At 47.0% G+C, this 21,764-nt stretch overlaps 1 long non-coding RNA gene across 4 annotated transcripts in view; it reads left to right on the forward strand.

Moving 5' to 3' along the window:
- Positions 1–59: 59 nt before the first annotated feature.
- The window catches only part of LOC144302278 (uncharacterized), a 30,558-nt gene continuing 8,853 nt past the window's right edge, over positions 60–21,764 (forward strand). Inside the window, exons 1-6 of one of the 4 annotated variants that reach the window (XR_013369121.1) lie at positions 60–593; positions 9,903–9,960; positions 11,093–11,185; positions 14,088–14,294; positions 15,624–15,719; positions 17,033–17,191. This is a non-coding gene — a long non-coding RNA (uncharacterized LOC144302278). Of the gene's footprint in view, positions 594–9,902; positions 9,961–11,089; positions 11,186–14,087; positions 14,434–15,623; positions 15,720–17,032; positions 17,192–21,764 lie in introns of those variants that run through there. The other 3 variants (XR_013369120.1, XR_013369123.1, XR_013369122.1) reach the window with 3 other exon arrangements.

Consider the following 21,764-nt stretch of genomic DNA (forward strand, 5'->3'; position numbering starts at 1 on the left):
TTCAGTAGGCATTTCCCAAATAGCTTTCTTGTTACATCACAATGATGGAAACTTATCTGGTTTTCCAGTTGCTGAGGGAGATGTCAGCAAGCAAGGAGTGACAGGAGCCCTGAGCTGCTTCTGGGTCTTTCTCTCCTCGAGTGCCCAGAAAAGCTGGGTGGGCGGCTCAGGCAGGGAGATGAGGCCACCTGCCATTCCGACCTCCCCCAGATAACTATGGGGTTCCTACGGCCCCCCCAGGCCTCACACCTGGTAGGCTTAGCCTCTGGGACCCCTTGGTAACCTGCTCCCAGAGGGAGGAGTGGAATTCCAACCAGGCCATTGTGTGCCTAAATAAGGAGAGGAAAGACATTTAATCCAGATCTTTCCCTTTCAGCCAGTGATCAAAAGTAGCTTTTGTGTGAAGCTTCAAAAATTGCAGATAGTAAAGAACTATCACTCTGTCCTCATCTTGATCTGTACCACTGCCTGTCCCCCTTCCCTGCAAGCTTCTGGTTTCTTCCTGTGGTCAGGACATGCTGTCTCTCCAGAATTTCTAGGACATTCCCCGCCTTCCCCAGCCTTCTGGCAAGTGACCCACCAGAAGAAAATTGGTAAGTAATTATGTAATGTCTGTTGAATTTCCTCTTTGAGGGGCTGCCTTTTGGTAAGCAGTTACAATACCAGGAGGGGCTCCCTGGCATTGTTCAGAGCTTTTCAAGTGTCCCGACCTAACTAGAAAAGCTGAGCAGAATTGTGTTGGTTGGTATTGTCCAAATTGGCATTGCTATTATGTCCTAGATGTATGTAGAAGAGGGAAGAACATACTACTCCTAGCTATGAGAAAGCATCCCTGGGATGTTCATCTATAATTCAAATGTGGCCCAAGGATTCATTTCTGATGGGCAAAATGCATTTGTAATTTTGTATAATATTGTAGCTCATAAAACACTAGGCGTGTGGCAATGAATGTTGACATCCTTGGCCATGCCCTGTGCCCCCACTACCGAGAGGATGTCCTAGGTGTTACCTAGGATATGACACAGAACCACCCAATTTCCATACAAGTGTTAAGGGGGGAAGAGGTCCTGCAAACCCAGGGAGTCTGGAGCATAGAGAAGAAAGGATAGGATGGAGTCTACATTTTCAGGGCACACTGGTCACCATCAACCTCCAGTTTGATTTATGATGAAATTCACTGAATAATTTGTGCAAGTTATTATGTATGCAGGAAATATTCAGGACTCTTGCAATTATGAAGGGACAGGGATGTAACTCTGCCATAAACAGAAAAGGGGATTCACGGGTTAGGTTACTAATGTCCCTAACATGCCTGGAGGGCCTCCAGCTTTAGACATGGCTGGATCTGGCATTTCAACCATACCAATATCATCCTTTATCTTTCCCTGTAAGTCTCTCTTTCTCTCTGTTTCTCATCTCTACATGTGTCTCTACTTGGCATCAGGTTTCAAACAGTTAAGAGCTCTCCCTGTGAGTGCTCCAGACTTAGTTCTTCCTGGCTGACAACTGCATAGAAAGACACAGTTGTCCCTTATACAGAAGTCCCAGGAAGATGCAAGGCTGGCTTACTTTACATGCTCATTTTGTGGTTCAAGGATGGGATATTCTTGTTGGTTTAGGATTGGTTATCTGCCCACCACTGTCATCCAGGTGGAGGAGAAGGCTGGGCCAGTTCTGTGGAGTGGGTTACCCATAGGAATGAAGAGTTCTCTTGCCAACATAGGCAGACAAAACAAGAGATCTCCACTACAAACGTTACAGAAAAATGTACCTATTTCTACGTTTAGCTTCTGGGTTCAGATGTTCTCAACCAACCGTTTTTTGCGTGTGTGTATTCTTCATAAAGAACCCATTGAAAAATTATTATGAAGAAATGTCAGATCCTGCCTACACAAGAGAGTCAGGATTTTAGAAGTGGATGGAGCTGGATGTTAGAGGATATTATACTGGACATTCCAGTGGAGAAGCTCAGATAAATAAACATCAGATACCAAAGTGAATGTAATGATATCAAGATGCAGATTTTCTAAGGAAATCTCTGAAAACTAGTTTATGATTCTTGGATCCCATGGCATAATATAAAATATGTATATTGGTCTCTGCCCCTGGTTCTGGGCACAGGGCTCCTGAAGCCCTTGTAATTTCCTAAGTGATAAGAGAGCATTTGGAACATCTTTCGTTCTAATGTTTGGCCTTTGTACCTGGTTCTTGACACAGGGTACCAAGTCCTTCAGAATTTCCTGGGTGGTAGGAGTGTCTTTTGTTCTAATGGCATGACTCTGGATACCAGGGCCAGGTGGGTTCCTGGACAGCTCCTGGATCTGGTCACCAGAAAGACCATGATTAGAAGCTTGCAATTTTCAGCCCCGTGCTCCATTCTCTAGAAGGAAGAGAGGGGCTGGAAATGGTGTTAATATTGATCATGCCTATGTGAGGAAGCCTCCATAAGAATACCAATAATCTGAGGCTTGGGGGGCTTCCAGTTTGATGAACACATCCACACTGGGAGGATGAGGCACCCCAACTCCACAGGGACGGAAGCTGCTGTGCCCAGGACTCTCCCAGACCTCACCCTCCACATTTCTTCATCTGGCTGCTATATCCTTTATCACATCCTTTCATAAACTGGTAAACACAAGTGCTTCCTTGAGTTCTGTGAGCTGTCCTAGCAAATAATCAAATCCAAGGAGGAGGCCATGGGAGCTTCTGATTTACTGCCAAGATTGACAGAAGTTGTGGGTAACCTGGAGACCTACTTTTGTGATTGGCATCTGAAGTAGGGAGTCTTGTGGGACTGAGCCCTTAACCTGTGGGATATGATGCCATGTCAAGGGAGACAGCGTCAATCTATGGGACACCCAGTTGGTGTCACAGAGTTGCAGAGTGTGGAGAAAACCCACACTTCTGGTGTCAGAGGTGCTGTCAATGTGGTGGTCATGTGAGAGTAAAAAAGAAACATATCCACACTTAAATAAATCCACACTCAGGGGAGAATCATAGTGGGGGTGTTGGGGACTTTGTGAGGATTTCCTTGGAGTCTGATTCTCATCCATGAGAGTTCTAATCTAAGAGGAGGGGGTGGAGGGGAATGCACAGGGTGTGGCTTACACTCTAGAGTTCACCAGGACAAAGTTACTTTGGTATCCATTGGGGCCAGATGTGAGCGGTACAGGAAAAAGAACCAAGATGGAGCAATTTTCAAAAAATAAACTTTTTAATTAAAATATCACATTCATTCTAAAAAAAAAGCATGAATCTTAAGTATACAACTTAATAAATTATTACAATAATAATAATGAGCTGGGCACCTGGGTGGCTCAGTCAGTTAAGCTTCCGACTCTTGATTTCAGCTCAGGTCATGATCTCCAGGTCCTGTGATCAAGACCCAGGTCAGGCTCAGCAGAAAGTTCGCTTAAAAGAATTCTTCCTCTCTCACTCTTTCCCTCTGCCCCTACCCTCACTCATTCCCCGCCCCCTCTCTAATAAATAAATCTTTTATTGTTAAAGGCTTCCTCAAGCCTTAAAAAATTAATAATAATGAGCTCATCCATGAAACCACCTCCCAATCCAGAAACAGAACATCACCATAATCAAGAAGTACCCTCATGCTCTTTCCAAATCTCCACCACCATTTCCCAAAAAGTACTTCTATCTTGTCTTCTGACAACAGATTCATTTGACTTGTCTTAAAGCCTTCATACAGTAGACTCTTCTTTGAGTGCCTGGCTTCTTTCCTTTGCATAATGTTGTTTTTTTACAAAGTAACTTCCACGCCCAATGTGGGGCTCAAACTCAGGACCCTGAGATCAAGAGGTACACGCTCTGTCAACTGAGCCAGCCAGGTGCCCTTGCATAAATGGTTTGCAGTTGTCATGCCATTGCACATGTCGATGGTTTGTTCTTTTTTATTGCTGAGGAGTATTCCAGTGTAGAAATAAACCACAATTTATCCGTTCTACTGTTGAATGGCACATGGATTGTTTCTAGCTTTTGGTAATTATATATACAGTTTTTGTGGATATCCTTTTTTTAGAGCTTCCTTATTTTTATTTTTTTAAAGAATTTATTTATTCATTTGAGACAGTGAGAGAGAGAGAGAGAGAGAGAGAGAGCATGAGTAGGAGGGAAGAGGCAGAGGGAGAGGGAGAAGCAGACTCCCCACCGAGCAGGAAGCCTGACTTGGGGCTTGATCCCAGGACCCTGAGATCATGACTGGAGCTGAAGGCTGAAGTAAATACTAACAGTTCTCCAAAATTGTTTGTAAAATATAATAAAGAGAAGAGATCAGTAACATTGAGGACAGAAAAAAATCATTAGCTAGAAGTCAATGAAATCAGCACCTACATCTTTGTTTCCAAATATGATTCTTTAATAAAAGGCACCAGTATGCAATGGAGGAATGGCTGATTCTAGGGCTGGGGTGGGGAAGCTACAGCTGAGCCTGAAGTATCAGAAAGTAAGGAAAACCAAAAAAAAAAAAAAAAAAAAAAAAAAAGTTAGGGTGCTTGGCTGGCTCAGAGGAGCAAGTGATTTGATCTTGGCGTCATGAGTTTGAGCCCCATGCTGGGTTTGGGCATTACTAAAAAAAAAAATAAACTTAAAAAAAAGAGAGGGGTATGTCAAAGGGACACAGAAGCCAACCAGCAAGAGCTCCCAATGACCAAAGCAGGGAGAATTTGAGCAATCAATTAAGGCAGGTTCAATAGACAATACAACATGCAGTCACTATATTCGTAAATATTAACATTTTAAAGCACGTGGAAACAGCTTACACCAAGAGAAAATAACAGAATATCAAACTGTAAATCTATCTGTATAAAAAATGCATATGGTAACTAGTGAAAGGTCAGAAATACCCAAAATGTCAAGGGTGGTCATGCTGGTGACAGACTCCTTTCTTAGTTTCCGCACTAGTATATCACTCTGACGTAATTTTATGAAGATTAAACTCTTAATGCAACTAATCTCTGTCTAGTTTTTATGAAGCTAAACATTTTCCTGTCTGAGGTCGGCTTGAGGCTGTGTTTATCAAGAATCTCTCCGCGCTGCAGACTCTGCAGCTTATGTCGTGTCTGGGCCGCTGAAGCTGCAGCCTGGCCACCAGGGCCCCTGCACCGCCCTCGCTGAGCCCTGGGGTGCAGGGTTGGGGGGCGGTGCTGAGGAGCTGTGTGAGTGCCGGCCTGGCCCGGGGGGTGGGGGGGACCCACGGGAGGCAGGAGAGGTGCCCCAGAGACTGCGGGCTGGGTCACCACGAGGGCCCTCCCCTGGTACCCCTGACAGCTCCAGCCCCAGGCTTCCCTTGTATGTCAAATGTCGAGAAATAAAGACCACACGGAACATCTTGTTGACATTAGTACGGAGGGGAAGCCAAGTTCAGTGCCTTACGGCAGTGGGAAATCCCCGTGAACAACACACAACCTATGAACTTTGGGGTTCGGCCTGCCCAAGCCTCTCCCCGCCCTGTGGTCACTAGGGAAGCCTGCGTGCCAACCACCAGTGCGCCACAGGAAATGCACACAAACGTTTAAAAAATCCAGTGGGACCGGGGAGATTCCCAGCCTACAAACTTACTGAAGCGGGCCTCTGCCCCCCCAGCACATTTTACTGGAGAAATAATGTTGTGAGCAGCAGGGGGTCCCAGGCTGCCCATAGAAGTCTCCCCTGCCCACACCCCTGGGGAGCTGAGCCAGGCCAGGGCGGCCCAGGACCATCCCCTTGGCTTCCCCTCTAGAATTCACACATTTGAAGACCAGTGCGTTGAATTAATGCGGGAGGGAGTCAGTGGTTTCCTTCTCTCGGTTACAGCTCTGAGGAGAACCTGCCGCCCTGCAAGGCCCTGCAAGGACTTAGTGATGGAACACTGATTCTTTGCACTGAAGGGGTGTGTGTGTGAGTGTGTGAGTGGCTTGCACCAAGGAGGTCAAGGATTTCCTCATAAGGCTGGCAGGTCCTACTTCCAGGGTAAGGTAGCCAGCTCCAGCAGAGGCGGAGGGCTGACGGGATGTGCTAGGTTCCTTGACAGGCATTTCCCGTACAAGCAGGCTGACTTAGCTTTGTGACACGGGCTGGAGCCCAGGAGCAGCCTCTGCTTTGTGGGCCCTACACACACACTAACTTTATTAGGCATCAACCACATTCCATCTTCCTTGGGAACTTCACTGGGGGAAATGTCAGGAGAACGAGGCACTTACAGGTGGGAATAGAAACTTTTTTTAAAGATTTTATTTATTCATGAGAGACACAGAGAGAGAGGCAGAGACACAGGCAGAGGGAGAAGCAGGCTCGATGAAGGGAGCCCGACGTGGGACCTGATCCCCGGGCCCCGGGATCACACCCTGAGCCAAAGGCAGGGGCCAAACCACTGAGCCACCCAGGCATCCTGGAATAGAAACTTCTAAAGCCAGCCTGGAAGGTCGAGGTGGTCTGACTCTACGTGTGCAGCCAAGAGTGTGCAGGCACAATGGATAGAGAAAACCACCCAAGCAAGGCCCCTCAATGAGCCTGTCCTGCCTGGTGAGACAGGCTCCAGGCAATCCAGGCTCCTGACAGAGGGGCCAGATAGCAGTGTGGCTGCTGGTCTTCCTGGAGAGCCTGGTGACCGTGGTGTGGAAGGATGGACCCTTCCTGCTTGCACCCCTGTGACGTTGGGCTTAGGCCTGGCCATGGTGGTTACAGGTGTCCTGAGTCTTGGCAGGAGGAGCCATGCTGCTTTCCATTCTGTGATATGCCCTATATTTGCTTCTGGATAAAAGAGTAGGGGTGGGAACCGCAGGCTGTGCTGATGGCGGAGCCCCAGGGTCCAGCTTTGAATTCCAAGCAGCTCCCAGCTGCAGTGTCTGTGTGGTGTAGTCTGCGATGCTGCAGCTCATAAGAGGTATCTATTTGGTCTTCCTGCTGCTGCTGGCACAGAGCTCCTAAAAACCTTGGAATTTTCAAGGAGAGGAGAACCATAAAAGCATCTTTTGTTATGTTAGTGATGTGACTTTTGGAAAGCCCCTAGGGCACCTAAGGAGGGGAACTGGTTACCAGTGGAGACAACCTTTCTTGTGATTTGTGTAGGACCTTCCACTGCCACCTCTCCTTCCCTCTGGGGGTGAGGAGGGGCCAGAGGTTGAATCAGTCACCAGTGGCCCAAGAGTTAATCACCAGGCCTCCACAGAATGAAATCACAAAATTCCTAAAGCACAGTTAGGACAACTATGGGTCGGTGAACAACATGGAAGTCCTAGGACAGGGGAGATCAAAGCTCTGGGCCCTTTCCCCACACCTAGCCCTGTCTTCTCATCCATCTGGCTGTTCCTGAATTATATCCTTTCATAATAAATTGGTGATCTAGGAGGTAAGAAGTTTATTTGGATTTTGTGAGCCTCTCCAGAAAATTAATGGAACCCAGGAGGGGGCTGTGGAACCCCCAATCCATAGCCAGTCCATCAGCACAGTTGACAACCTGGTCTTATGACTGGAGTCTGAAGTGGGGGGTCCGAGGGATGTAGGGGGGCCATCTTGTAAGACTGAGCCCTCGACCAGTGGGATCTGATATCATTTCCAGGTAGATAGGGGAGCTGAAGTGTAGGACATCAGCTGGAGTCCAAGAATCGCTTGGTGGTATGGGAAAAGCCCCCCCACATAGGAACTGGGTACAGGATTTTAGGTCTATCCCATGACTGCTAAGGTACCCGAGTCCAGGTGGTTTAGATCCCCAGGCAGGTGCACGGAGTCCCTGCTTGGAGTCTCTTTTCCTTGCATCCCGGGGCGTGCGGCTTGCACAAGGCTACTTGGGTGCCTTTGCTCAGACTGGGAGGGACCTCGGTTGTGCCGAGCTGCCAGCTGGCGAGCAGCGTGGCCCTCGGCATGAGCTTACTCTGTTTCTTGGTGGCAGGTCTCATGCTGACCTGGCGAATCCCACCTGCAGCACAGGGGACTGATGTTTTAGGTTTTGTCTCGGTTTTACTGTGGTGTGAAGAGGAAGAATTAAATCCAAACTAAAATAGGGCACAAGGGAAATGTTCCAGGGTTCTCCTTAATTAAAAACAGGAAGCATTTCCAAGCATTTCCCAAGGATTTTAAAGCCTTCTCCAAATAAAAGCCTGGCTTTAAAAATACCACCTTTTGGGCAGCCCCGGTGGCGCAGCGGTTTAGCACTGCCTTCAGCCCAGGGCGTGATCCTGGAGACCCTGGATCGAGTCCCATGTCGGGCTCCCTGCATGGAGCCTGCTTCTCCCTCTGCCTCTCTCTGCCTCTCATTCTCTCTGTGTTTTTCATGAATAAATAAATAAAATCTTAAAAAAAAATACCACCTTTGTTGGCAGTCCTTACATCAAGGACTAGTGGGCCTCTGCTTGGAAGTGACACCCCTGCTCTTTCCTCCTCCCAGGCACACTCCGGAGGGCACAGCCCCTGACTCCCCAGGGCCTCTGGACCGCCATTGGGTGCCAGCACCCCTGCCCAGGCTGTTCTGTGCACAGCCCAGGTCTTCCAGATTTACACATCGTTAAGGGGACTAGTTGTCCTGGTTTGTCCTGGACTGAAAGGTTCCCCAGGGTCTAAAACTAGGAAGGTCCCAGAAAACTGGGATATACTGGTCACCCTAATTTGAAACTGGGGCAGAAATGACTCTCCCCTGTGTGCACCTGTTCATCCCATCCCTGGATCCGCCTACACGAACCCCTGGAACACGAATGCCCTTTTTGACAGACTGATCTCTCAATGCTTTGGCTGACTCCACCCTAACCAGCAGTCTGGGATCCTCCTACACCGTATTTCCCCTGCTGTTTGGAGGATTTCTGGCCTAATAAGAACATAAAGTTCAAATTCTAATTTTACCTTGTTTAAAATAACTTTTTTTTTTTAATTACAACTCAAACGGAGGAATGAAATATTCAAGTCTTACATGTTTTAATTTATTAGGCTCCAGGCTTTCACTATCAGGCGTTTAACTGCCTTTTTATCACAAATCAACAGAGAAGGTACACAGAAGAGAGGAGCTGGCCGGCCTTCGCTGGGTTCCAGGATGTGAATGCACCTCATGTGTTGCTCCCAAGGCTTTGCTGTCCTGCGTGTTCTGGAATGTGTAGCTTGAGAGTCTTGTCTCTCTATTTCCTTCCAAGCTGTTGCTGTAATTTATGGATTAAAGGTTTTTCCTCTTGCAGGACATTGTTTGGTGTGCTGTGTACAAGTGCTCTGCTTGGTTTATGGTGCAAGACTAACAAAGCCTGGCCTGTTTAGCTCACTTGAGGAAACGTGGCTGCGCAAGACACAGTGCAAAGGGAGGGAGACTCGAAGGCCGGCCTGACTCACAGCTGCTTCCACAAACTCGGACTTTGTTCTCTTCCTAACTCCTCCTCCAGAAAGCCCCAATTACTTATCTCAGGGTGAACAGATGCCAGGAGTGCCTTGTGTCCTGCCCCTGTACCCTGACTTTCCATCCCTTACCTCTGTCATTTTAAAGAATCTGCATTGATGGGGATCCCTGGGTGGCTCAGCAGTTTAGCGCCTGCATTCAGATCAGGTCATGATCCTGGGGTCCTGGGATCGGGTCCCACATCAGGCTCCCTGCATAGAGCCTGCTCCTCCTTCTGCCTGTATCTCAGTCTCTCTTTCTCTCTGTGTCTCTTAAAAAAAAAAAAAATCTTAAAAAAAAAAAAAAAAGACTGTGCATTGATGAGTGAGAAGTGAGATATCATATCTGCCTGTGTTGTTGACGATAATGCTCTGACCTTGGAGTCTTCTAGATGACTTTCACCAAAACTGGGCCCTTCTCAGGGGAGGAGCAGATGCAGCCCAGGGGAATCTTGCTAAAATTCAGATTTTAGGTTGGTGGGGGTGGGCAGGGAGGCTGACATTCTTCATTTCTTTTTTTTTCATGCTGAAATATATTTTATTTAATTCCTTATTCATTGTAGATGTGCATGGACAGAACAGAAAGTCTAGGCCATGAAGGAAGTAACGAGAAGTCACAAGGTAATGAGAAGACTTAAGGTTAGTCTTCTTATTCTCTATAGGTTTCTCTGGTTATTTCTATGTCCATAGGTTTGCATGCTTTCATGTGCCAATGCAATCACAGGTCTTGAGCACAACTGCAATCCTAAATTCGTTTTCACCACATGGATCTTTAGATTGACCACTAAATTTTACATGTGCATCACACACGTTAAAAACAACATGGGGCTCATTACTTTTGGCTGAAAGGAGGAAAGAGTGGTTGAGTCGACAATCCAGGTAGGAAAGGACATTCTGCATTTCTTTTTTTTTTTTTTAATTTATTTTTTATTGGTGTTCAATTGACCAACATACAGAATAACCCCCAGTGCCCGTCACCCATTCACTCCCACCCCCCGCCCTCCTCCCCTTCTACCACCCCTAGTTCGTTTCCCAGAGTTAGCAGTCTTTACGTTCTGTCTCCCTTTCTGATATTTCCCACACATTTCTTCTCCCTTCCCTTATATTCCCTTTCACTATTATTTATATTCCCCAAATGAATGAGAACATACACTGTTTGTCCTTCTCCGATTGACTTACTTCACTCAGCATAATACCCTCCAGTTCCATCCACGTTGAAGCAAATGGTGGGTATTTGTCGTTTCTAATGGCTGAGGAATATTCCATTGTATACATAAGCCACATCTTCTTTATCCATTCATCTTTCAATGGACACTGAGGCTCCTTCCACAGTTTGGCTATCGTGGCCATTGCTGCTAGAAACATCGGGGTGCAGGTGTCCCGGCGTTTCATTGCATTTGTATCTTTGGGGTAAATCCCCAACAGTGCAATTGCTGGGTCGTAGGGCAGGTATATTTTTAACTGTTTGAGGAACCTCCCAATCATGAAATGGGCAAAAGACATGAGGAGAAATCTCACAGAGGAAGACATAGACATGGCCAACATGCACATGAGAAAATGCTCTGCATCACTTGCCATCAGGGAAATACAAATGAAAACCACAATGAGATCCCACCTCACACCAGTGAGAATGGGGAAAATTAACAAGGCAGGAAACAACAAATGTTGGAGAGGATGCGGAGAAAAGGGAACCCTCCTGCACTGTTGGTGGGAATGTGAACTGGTGCAGACATTCTGCATTTCTAACCAGCAGCCCAGTGATGCTGATTCTGACCGCCCAGGGGCCACATCTCGGCAGTGATGGAGTCCGGATGACAGATACCCAGGACCAAGGGGCCAGAATGAGGTTAGTCATCAAATTCTTCATAAGATGCCAGTAGAATGAAACACCCGTAACCATTCTTTAGACCACAGATTCTACACCTTGTGAACTTCTGTAATAGGATTAATTATACATGGTTATGAGGATTGAATAAAAATAATATTTGATTCCTTCCCCACATTCAGGGGTCCACACACACTTTGTGTGTGTGTGTGTTTAAATTATTTTAATAATTTATTTTTTTCTGAATCCATGCAGAGATGACCTTATTGATTTAATAAAGTAATAGTACTTACTTGTATGAATGCACCTTAGTTTATTCAACTGATCCTTTTGTTTGGTTTAGATTTATCTTAAGAGGGTTTCAGAATGCCTGGAATATTAGTATTATTAATGCCCAAAAAAGTGACAGGCCATTTGTGCGTATCTGGCAGCCTATGGAACATTTGAGTGTTGGCCTAGTTCACAAATCAACACTAATCTAGTCAGTTGGCCTAAACCATATATATCCCAAGAGGAAGTTAATGAAAAGGGAATTTAGAAAAAAAATGTTCTTAAAGTAACAGTGGTATCATTTTCTGAATAATCAATTGATCGCTTCAGCACTTTTTTTTAAAGGTTTTATTTACTTATTCATGAGAGACAGAGAGAGGCAGAGACGCAGGCAGAGGGAGAAGCAGGCTCCCTGGGGGGAGCCCTATGCGGGGACTGGATCCCCGACTCGGGGTCACGCCCTGAGCGGAGGCAAGCACTCAACCACTTAGCCTCCCAGGTGCCCCCTGCAGCCCTGTGTCTTCTTCACACACCCAGCACACTGGCTTCTTTTCTTAGCAAGAAAGCTTAAGTACCTCTGGCGTCAATGTTCTGGTGATGCTCTGACCTGGAGGTCCAGCCCAGGCTTTGCTCTTGAGTACCAGCCATTTAATTCCAGGATCTTCTCCCAGGCAATCATGGTTTCTGAACTCTGGCACAACCTGGATACACCAAAGACAACTTAGGCTGCCCCATGTGTTGCTTGTGCTTACGTCAATTCCACAGAGTCCTGATTCCTGGAATTTTATAGTATGTCTTGTTATTTGGTCTAGCTTTGTTGTTGTTCTTCAGGATTGCTTCAGCTTCTCATGGTCCTTTGCATTTCTACATGAATTTTAAAATCAGCTTGCCTATTTCCATAGAAAGCCCTTCTATGGGGCAGTCCAGGTGGCTCAGCGGTTTAGTGCTACCTTTGGCCCAGGTTGTGGTCCTGGAGGCCCAGGATCAAGTCCCACGTTGGGCTCCCTGCATGGAGCCTGCCTCTCCCTCTGCCTGTGTCTCTGACTCTCTCTTTCTCTCTTTCTCTTTCTCCATGTCTCTCATGAATAAATAAATAAAATCTTAAAAAACAAAAAAAGCCCTTCTATATGGCTTTATTTAAGGTTGCATTAAATCTATAGATGAATTTAAGGAGAACTACATCTTTACAATACTGAGCTACCCTGTCTATGAGCATGGTATCTCCCTCCACTGTTTAGTACTTTTTAAATTTCTCAACAATATTTTGTAGTTTGTAGTGAAGAGGTTTTGCCCAACATGTGTCAGATTTTTCCTAGGTATTTTATTTTTTTAAATATCATTTGAAATAAGCCGGTTTTCTTTTATAAAGTGCCTTGGCTTCTACCCCTAAAAGCCTTGCTGTCGTGGTGTATTTATACTTACTTTTTAAAAAAGTTTTGACTCAAACTAAGCAATAGCTCCCTGTTTTAGGCATCTTCACCTGCCCAGGGGATAACACTGACAGAGAAGATGTCACGATAATAGACAATTCATTAGATGGACAATTAGAGTTGAATTAGGAATCAAAGTGCCTAAAGCGGGGGAAAAGTCACATAATCATGGGACAAGAAAACCCACTTGTGGAAGACAAAGCCAGGACATGAAGGTTATGATCAGGCTAATGGACATGCACAATGGTCAAGTCACCCCGGTCCCCTCAGCTTCTCAAATTTCTTAGAAGTTATTCTAGAGGAAAACATTCTTAGATTTGCCTGCTGTCCAAACTTGGAAGCACTTTAGAATGTGAGGTGCCAATGGGTAATCAGTAGTGTGGAACTGGAAATTCTTGTCTAGAGCTAGGACTTAATTTTTTTTTAAAGAGTTTATTTTTAAAGTTATCCCTGCACCCCATGTGGGGCTTGAACTTATGACTGCAAGATCAAGAGTCACATGCTCTACCCACTGAGCCGGCCTGGTGCTCCTGGAGCTAGTGTTTTAATAGCACTTTGCTCTACATCCAGCTCAGAACCCACTAGTTTCAATCACAAAGCAGAACCGATAGTAATTTTTGTTAGGTGAAGTGATAAAGACACCCACCTGCAGTGAGATCAGGCTAAGTGAGGAGCAGGTGCCGCCAAACTTCTCAACTGTGGAACCTCTTCCCAGGTCTCTGATTTAAAGATGAAAGCCATTGGGTTGAGCTCTTTTTCTTGTAATTACTTAGCTTATCTTTCAGCTCTTTAAATGAAAGGGGAAGACTGCTATGCTCCCCAGCGAAGGACCAAATGCCATCTGTAGCCAATACTTGAACTTTTTTTTTTAATGTCATTTAAAAGTGAAGGGCATGGTTTCATGTTAAAATGGTGTATGGGGGATCCCTGGGTGGCGCAGCGGTTTAGCGCCTGTCTTTGGCCCAGGGCGTGATCCTGGAGACCCGGGATCGAGTCCCACGTCGGGCTCCCGGTGCATGGAGCCTGCTTCTCCCTCTGCCTGTGTCTCTGCCCCTCTCTCTCTCTCTCTGTGACTATCATAAATAAAAAAAGAAAAAAAAATGGTGTATGGGACCTACTGCAAGGGATGGTATTTTCCATTTAGTGTTACAGATATTATCTTTTGTTTTAAAATCAATAAACCTATGCTTTCATTTTTCTGGCACCTGTGAAATGCCCTATAGCTCTATGAAAGTCTTCATTCAAACATGGCAGCATTGTAAGCAAGGATTTAAGAAGTGCAGCTTAATTGTCGAAGCAAGCAGTCTTGTCAACACAAATACACACTTTGAAGTTGGCACCATCATTAGAAACAACCTGTGCGGCAACGGTGCCCAGAATCAACATGCAAGAAGCAGCGGAAGCCCCCTGACATTTGGCAGTTTAAGGAGGTTTGCTCATGGGGTTTGTGTTAGGATGAGGACGGCCTGTGCACGTCCACCTCGGCAGAACGCAGCAGGTCCCAACTTCTTAGCTGGATGGTGGCTCCGAAGGAAACAGGGGTCATGAATAAAATTTCCTATACAAGTATGGGCGTGGAGGTAGCGGTGAGATTTCCAGGGTGCCCTGGGCCACAGAAACACCAAAGGCCCTAGAGTTCCCTTTCCAAGTAGCCGGAGGGAGGCCATACCCTTGCCAACCAAGTTTGAACTCGGCCCAAGGGAGCTGGCTTCTCTTCCCACCGAGAGAGTTCCTCCTGGTTTCGTGGCCCTGGGACAGGGCTGGGCTCCGGCCTGGGGCGGGGGTGGGTAGGGGTGCCCCGCAGGCCCTGAGGACCGAGCCCACCCGGGCTCCCTCTGCTGGAGGTGGCCAGGGCAGAGGTGGGCAGGGGCCCTGCAGGGAGCACCCCGGGTGGGGCGGCCTCCGGCTACGGAGCGGGGAGGGGAGAGTATTCCTGGGGCCCTGAGCCTGGCAGCTTGGACTTTCAGGTGTTCCCCAGGCCTGGGAAGCCTATCCTGGGGGCGCCTAGGCAGGTGGGGATGCTCCTGCCCAAACAGGAGGGCCAGGCCGGCTCTGCGGCTCTGCGCTGGCTGCCTGCGAGAAGGTCAAGGCTTTTTTGGTTTTTTGTTTTTTGGCTTTGGATTTGAAATAATTATAAATTCACAGAAAGTTGCAAAGATAGTGCTGGGAAGTCCCTTCTACCCTTCAGCTAGATTGGTCACATTTTAAGTAACTGTAGTGTGAGAGCAAACCCAGCAAACTGATTTGGTACAACGCAAGCGTTCAGTTCTCCGCTTCGGAGTCTGGCTTTTCCTCCCCCAGCGTCACTCCCTGGAGATCCTTCCAGACTGCCGCGCGGATCCATAGCTTGTTACTTGTGATTATTATGTCCGCGGCGCCGTGTGGACACACCAGTTGGCTCCGCCGCTCACCTGCGGGCCTGTGGCAGGACGAGGTAGTTGTTTCCAGTTTGGGGTCATTACAAATACAGGCGCTATGAACAACTGTGCTCAGGTTTACGTGTGGATGTCAGTTTTCGTTTCTCTGGAGTAAATGCCCAGGCGTATGGTTGCGGACTTAAATGGTAAGTTTCTTAAACTGTCCACCTGTTTTACAGAGTAACTATCATTTTATGTTCAAACGGCTACATATGAGTGATCCAGTTTCTCCTCCTCCTTGCCAGCATTTGGTGTTGATGTCATTTTTAGTTTTGGCTAACGGAAAGGGGGTCAGTGACATCTCCCTAGGGTCTCAAGTCTCAATTTGCTTTTCTCCAACAGCTAATGATGGGACACATCTTTCACATGATATTTTTCATCCATGAACCCTCTTTGGCTTTGGATTGTCGCACCATTTCTGGGAGCCAATGCCCTCAGGTTTGCATTAAAAAATAAAAATAAAAACAAACAAAAACAAAAACAAAAATCAAACAAAACCCACCCCCCCAAACAGAAAGAAAATCCTTATTTTTAAAAAGCAGTCTTAGGGGCAGCCCGGGTGGCTCAGCCGTTTAACACCACCTTCGGCCCAGGACCTGATCCTGGAGACCCAGGATCAAGTCCCAAGTCGGGCTCCCTGCATGGAGCCTGCTTCTCCCTCTGCCTGTGTCTCTGCCTCTCTATCACACACTCTCTCTCTCTGTGTCATGAATAAATAAAATCTAAAAAAAAAAGAGTCTCTTTAAACAAGATTAAAAAAAAAAGCAGTCTTAGGCTCACAGCAAAATCGAGTATATAGTACAGAGATTTCTCATATACCCAAGCATGCACAGCCTCTCCACTGTTAATACCCACACCCCACTCCCCACCCCCCCCCCGTGGTGGTGCATTTGTTACAATTAATGAGCCCACAGTGACACATCGTAATCATCCAAGGTCCATAGTCTGCATTACGGTTCGCACTTGGTGTTGTGCATTCTCTGGGTTTGGGCAAATGCATGATGACGTGTACCCCCAGTCACAATATCATACCTGGTACAGTTGACCTTTGAAGAGTGTGGGGTGCTGACACCTCCACAGTTGAAAACCCACGTGTAACTTTTGATTCCTCCAAAACTTATTAACAGCCTACTGCTAACCAGAGCCTTGCCAATAACAGGATCAACTAACACATATTTTGTGTGTTATATGAATGATATACCATATTCTTTTTTTTTTTAATTTTTATTTATTTATGATAGTCACACAGAGAGAGGAGAGAGGCTGAGACACAGGCAGAGGGAGAAGCAGGCTCCATGCACCGGGAGCCCGACGTGGGATTCGATCCCGGGTCTCCAGGATCGCGCCCTGGGCCAAAGGCAGGCGCTAAACCACTGCGCCACCCAGGGATCCCAATATACCATATTCTTAAAATAAAGCTAACGTTAAGAAAATCATAAGACAAAATATATTCACAGTCCTGTGCTGCACTTATTGAAAAGAAACCTGCATATAAGTGGACTCACGCAGTTCAAACCTGTGCTATTCAGGATCAGATGCATTCCCACCGCCCTGTAAATCCTCAGCTCTGCTTCTTCATCCCTGTCTCTCCTTTAGCCCCCAGCAAGTCACTGGCCTTTTTACTGGCTCCCAGAATTTTGCCTTTTCCAGAGCGTCATGGAGTTAGAATCATACGGTATGAGGTAAGCCTTTTCGTACCCACACCTCTCATTTAGTAATATGCATTTACCTTTCCTCCGTGTCTTGCCTAGCACTCAGTAACCTTCCGTGGACTGGATGCAACGCAGCTGATGTGTCCCCTACCTACCGAAGGACATCTTGGCTGCTTCCAAGTTTTGCCAATTACGAATGAAGCTGCTCTAAAAATCTGCACGCAGGCTTTTGTGTGGACATGTTTTCAACTCCTTTGGGTAAATACTAAGGAACATGATTGCTGGATTTTATAGTGAGAATACGTTTAGTTTTGTGAGAACCTGCTAGATTGTCTTCCAGAGTGGCTGTTCAGCTTTGCAGTGCCACCAGCAATGAACATGAACTCCCACAGCTCCACAGCCTGTCCAGGACTTGCTGCTGTGGTAGACTCTAAGACGTGTGTCGTACTCGCATGTTGCCTCCTCTTCCCTCTCTCTGTGGCCTCTGAGGCACCCCTGCTCCAGAGGCTGGAATCTGTGTCCTCTGGCTTTTGGTGGGAATCAGCTTGAGAGCACCAGCAGGAAGCAGAGGGAGGAAGGATGACGAAGTACACCCCCCTGCTCCCTGCCTTGCTGTGGCACTGCCTCAGGGTGGCTGTTTCCATCCAAAAGGGGCCTCTACTCCTGTGAAGGATGCCCTCTCCACGGGAGGCACCAGTCCTCTTCTTGCCTGCTTCCTTTTTAATCCATCAACTTCTCCACCTTGAGTGACTTCTGTTCCCAAAAAGACCCTGATTGATGTATTTCCCCATCCCTTAACCCCAAGAATGTTATTTTATTTTTCTTACTATTCACTTGCTTGGCCAGCTGATGCATTCCTGTACATGCTCATTTCTAACTGTGGAATTCATTCATTTGTTCATCCAAAAAATGTGGAATGAATGTATTTCCTTAAGCAGCAGACATGTTGAGGCTTATGCGTATGAGGAACTAGATGCACTGAGTGGAGCAGACAGTGCTATTTTGAGGAATGAGGAAGCAGTTTCTTCTGCCCCCCAACCCCCAATCTTCCCTAGCTCTGTTGAGTTCCCTATGACCCCTCCAATGCCTGCCCCTCTGAGGCAATCCTGGCCTCCAGAAAGTCTCCCCTTCCCCGTCCTCTGTCCTCAAGACCTGGTGCCATCTTTCTGGGTGGCTGGCCTGAGGGTCTGCTGATTTCTGAGCAATTCTGTTTCTCCAACAGGATTATCAATCTCTGTCCTTCCATCCCATCTAGGTCAGAACCTCTTCCTCTTGCAGGCTACCTCCATGCAACCAAACTCTTGTTTGCTTATGGAGATTCTCATGTCCATGGATCACAGCCAGGGCCATGCCCAGGCGAAGAGAGTTTGGGGCCTTTCTCCCCACACCATGGACCCCCCTCTCCCTTAAGCTTCTCAGTCACCACTGTTCTGACACTTCATGAAGCCACCCTGTGGCTCTGTAGGATCCTTCTGAGTTTACCTGGGACAGTTTCCCATTGCAAGGTGTCTCCAGCTATGCTGTCCAATATAGGAACTATTGACATCTAAAATAACTAATATTAAACAAAAGTAAAATTCACCTCCTTAGTTGCATTAGCCACATTTCAAGTGCTCAGTAGCCATGCATGGTTAGTGGCTACTATCCTGGACAGTACAGATACAGAACATTTTCCATCATGGCAGAAAGCTCTTTTGGATTACCCTGATCTGGATAAAACTTGGTTGGGGCCTGTAGAGCCTACCGGATTGTTAGAAAGAAATGAACAGAGGATCCTTGGGTGGCTCAGTGGTTTAGCACCTGCCTTCAGCCCAGGGCATGATCCTGGAGTCCCAGGATCAAGTCCCGCGTCAGGCTTCCTGCATGGAGCCTACTTATGTCTCTGCTTCTCTTTCTCTGTATCTCTCATGAAATATTTTTTAAAAAAAGAAAGAAAGAAATGAACACTGACCATCTGTACAGGCTTCCTGCATCGACTCATTGAGCAGTTGGGAGTGTACAACACTGCAACTGACCAGGGCTGGCAAACACACGGTGCCCACACTTCACAATAAAAATGCAGAATCCTTTGCATGGGCTTTAAGGACATGGATTAAAGAAAAAAAACCTTCAGAGAACTCATAAATCTTGAACCCTGGACTTCTAAAGGCTGTTCCTTGGTTTTTCACCCTTCCAGTCTGTCAGGTACAAGCCCCACAGGAAGCAGAGGTTGTCCCAGAAGGGTTTGTAGGACACGCCTTGGCATTATGAGAGGGGATTACTTACTGCAAATAGACCGAGCATTCGGAAACAGTGATGGAGACAGGTCAGCTCCTTGCCCTCACAGAGCTGACCATCTGGAGTGAAACAAAGAAACAAAGCTTATCAGTTCAGGCAGGGAAGTGCAATGTGGGAAAGAACAGGGCCTAAGAGATTGAGAAGAGGCCATTCCTTGGTGTCAGGAAGGCTTGTCCCCAAAGGATACCTAACTCGACATTAGAGGATGCAGAAGCAGTCACAACAAGATGGGGTGTCAGTGTGGGGGTGCAGAGGGCCCAGGCAGGGGCAGGATGGGTTAAAGAATAGAATTGTAAATAAGAAATGGCCAATGGAAGGAGAGACACTGGAGGAGGCAGATGTTTGGTCATTTCAAATTCCATCAGAATCGCACCCTCCTCTTGGCCTGCCTGCCCTTGTGGGAGTGATCCGAGGCCGCTGCCTGGAAACCCTGCTCCCCTTCCAAGGCCCAGGACATAGCTCTCTGCTGTTTCCTCACAACATGGAGCAGTTGGCTGCACTCCACCTTTGGGTCAGTTCTTGTCCCTTCTCTCCCCCAGATGCCTGAGGCTGGAGCAGCCGCACCCCTGCACGCCTGATGCCCCTGCAGAGCTCTGCCCCTGGGCCCCTGCAGAGCTCTGCCCACCTCAGTTCTCTCTCCCCAAAGCCCACCAGTCCCCTGCACCTCTTGTCACATCTCCTCCCCTGGATATTCTGGACCAGGAGCAGGAGGCTCTTGTTGGTAGTTAAGTAAGACCTGAACCAGAAACAAGTCGGCAGAAAAGGCACTAGGCTGTGAAACGTGCCGACAGTCGGTGGTTGTGCAGTTCTTCCTTCGAAAGCTGGTAACATCAGTCACCTCTGAAAATAAGATAAAGCAGTTGTATCTGCTCAGGAGACCAGTGTCACATAATCCCAACACTGACAAATAAGGAGAGAAGCATGGACACTCCACTTCCGCTGCTGGGAGGCAATGGTGTAGAGACCTTTGCTCTGGTCTCCCAACCAAGTCCAACAGAGCCCCCCAGAGGCCGTGCGCAAGAACCTGAGAAGGCCGCAAGAGGCGGATGAAACAGCCCTGCTGGGGCCTCGGGCTGAGGAAGCACAGGTGGTGGGTTCTCTGGGATTTCTTTTTGCCTCATACATCCCAGTCTTAGCGCTGAAGCAGCCAGCAACCTGGATATGTCAACAGATGCAAACAGTGGAAGTCTGGACAAGACCCTGCTCTCCATAGACAAAAAGTCAGCTCTGAAGATGGAAAACTTTTGTGGACAGTAGCTTCTCTCCTCTAGCCAGATAAGGTAGAAAACACCGGGGCCTCCACCCCGGCCCTACCCCAACGAAGACTGACGGGGCGGGGGAGCCTAGACTTTTGTCACTGCTGGGTGCTAACAAGAAGCCCTACTCCTTCGGCTAGCAGCAAGGATTATGTGGGGAGCCCACACTTCCACTCCACCCCTACCGAGCGATAACAAGGTCCCTGCCCTTCCCCGCTGGGGGTGTCTGAGGAGGCCTCATGCAGAGTCAGGACTTTTATCATCCTTGTAGCATCTGGGGAAGCCAGTGGAATTCAGACTCCTTACCTCCATTAATGAGGCAGCCCAGCACCCAGCCTTCTTCCTCTGCTGGGATGATGGCAGCGGAAGCTAGCTAGATCAGAAGGCTTCAGTGAGATCCAGAGTGTTATAACCTCATGCCTAAAACGCCCCCATTTCAGATGAAAGTCATTCATCATACCAACCAGGAAAATCTCAGCTGGCATGAGAAAAGAATAAGCAATAGAAATCAGCAATAAGATGGACGACAGGGATGTTAGAATTATCTGACAAAATTTAAAGCAGCAATGATAAAAACCCTTTGAAGAATAATTGTAAACATCCTTGAAATCATTTCTATGAGAAGATCAAACACCTCAGCAAACAAATAGAAGATATAAAGAAAAACCAAATAAAATTTTAGAACTCAGAAATCTGCAACTGAAACAAACTCAGTGTATGTGTTCCAGCAGCTGGAGTGGACAGAGGAAAGACTGTGTGTCTGTGCATACAGAACAGGAGTGGCCCAATCTCTGCATAAAGAAAGTAGCTTAGGGCCAGGGTCAGGGTCTGCTGGGGATTCTGTGATGAGGAAACGGCGGCGATGGGACACCCCGCACCCTGACTGTATCAGTGTCAATATCCTGCGTGTGATAGGATGAGTTCCCTCAAAAACTTAGGGAACCAGAACAAAAATGTCACTAATGTCTTTGAAGAAGGAAAAAGAAGGCCTCTAAAACTACCTGATAAAATGACTGGAAACAAATTTGGCAAGGGACCTAAACATACAGATTTAAGAAACTGAGTGAGTCTCAGACAGAATAAACACAAATAAATGCAATGCGAAGACATTCTTAGTCAAACTTCTGAAAACTAAAGCAAAGAAAAAATCTTGAAAGTAAGAGAAAAACATCTTACAAGGAGACATTTTTAAAACAGATTTATTTATTTGAGAGAGACCATGTGCAAGCAGGAGGAGGGGCAGAGGGAGAGGGAGAGAATCTTAAGCAGATTCCCCCCTGAGCACAGAGCCTGATGTG

The sequence above is a fragment of the Canis aureus genome, chromosome 31 (assembly GCF_053574225.1).
Source record: "Canis aureus isolate CA01 chromosome 31, VMU_Caureus_v.1.0, whole genome shotgun sequence".
In the NCBI taxonomy this organism is placed as follows: Eukaryota; Metazoa; Chordata; class Mammalia; order Carnivora; family Canidae; genus Canis; species Canis aureus.